Below are 1,265 nucleotides of genomic sequence, written 5' to 3'. Positions count from 1 at the left end.
AGAACGCTGTTACCTTCCCACCGAAGTGGTACCTATTTATCTACTTGCAATTTCTTGCTTTTGAACTGCTAGGTTGGCAGGAGCTGGAACTAGAGATGGGAGCTCACTCCATCATGCGGCACCCGGGTCTCGAACTGCTGAACTACTGACCTTCCACAGCCTGCAGTCCAGCATCTTAACTACGTAGCATTACAATGACGTAAAGTGCCGATGACTGTGAAGGTTTTTTTTTTTTAAATGGCTTGATAACAGCTGCATGGGGTTAGAAAGTTATAGAAGATCACCAGCTCCAGCCTCTGCCTTCCAAAGCATTACTGTCAATATTCCCCTCACATTAATTCACTTTTATGCTACAACATACAAAAATCAAGCCTTTTGGCTGCAGTATGCCACAAATAGTGGCCTGGCTCCAAATCCCCAAGGTCAGTGCCACTCTCCTCTCCTGCTCCAGTCTGTCTTTCTAGTTCTGTCAGTTTCCAGCCAACTTCTCCTTTCCTACAAGTCAATCTCTGTTGTGGAAGCCAAAGAGAGTGTTTTTATTCCCCCCCCCCAGTCTGTCTGGTGCTGCAGCAGTGGAAATTAGGGTGGTGGATTACAAGGGGAAGGGGATCAGGAAAGCACAATAGGACAGTGATGCAGACAGTGTTATTATTTGGCTCTGTTTCCAGCAGCTTAAGTGTCCAGCTAGATGCTGAATTTGTTGTGGGACCTATCAGTTTAACTTGGGGTAAACTATATTTTCCTCTTTGGTCAAAGTTACTGGTAATATCTGACTATAACAGAAAGGCTAATCAAATGTGCATTTTTAATTCTTGCCCATTTATCATTTATGAATCCAGCTGACTCGCAAGGTTTTTTGGGACTCCTGCTGGTAACAGCCTGGAAATTTCATTAGCTCTTTTAACTGCTGTCAGCAAAAGAGCTTTAAAATTGTAGTCAGCAAAATATATTTTATATTTTGTGCTTATCCCATACTTAAGATGCATATAATCTGGATAGTTAAGGCAACTATGATAATTATAACTATGCACAGGTAATATTTTTATTATTTATCTGAATATTTACATACCTCTCACATTGCGGAATCATGTGATTTGAAATGTATCCATATTTATATAATCTTATAATCCTGTATTGTTGTGTGACCTGACTGATCTTTGTATATATGAAACTACTAGGAAAAAGGCCCGTTGTGGAAATAAATACAACGACCTCCAGAAAGAGGCTCTGGGCGAATGCCCCGACCTTGGACACTCGGTGTCAAT

The sequence above is a fragment of the Gekko japonicus genome, unplaced genomic scaffold, assembly GCF_001447785.1.
Source record: "Gekko japonicus isolate JY-2015 unplaced genomic scaffold, Gekko_japonicus_V1.1 scaffold26, whole genome shotgun sequence".
In the NCBI taxonomy this organism is placed as follows: Eukaryota; Metazoa; Chordata; class Lepidosauria; order Squamata; family Gekkonidae; genus Gekko; species Gekko japonicus.
Note: the sequence above shows the minus strand (reverse complement) of the source record.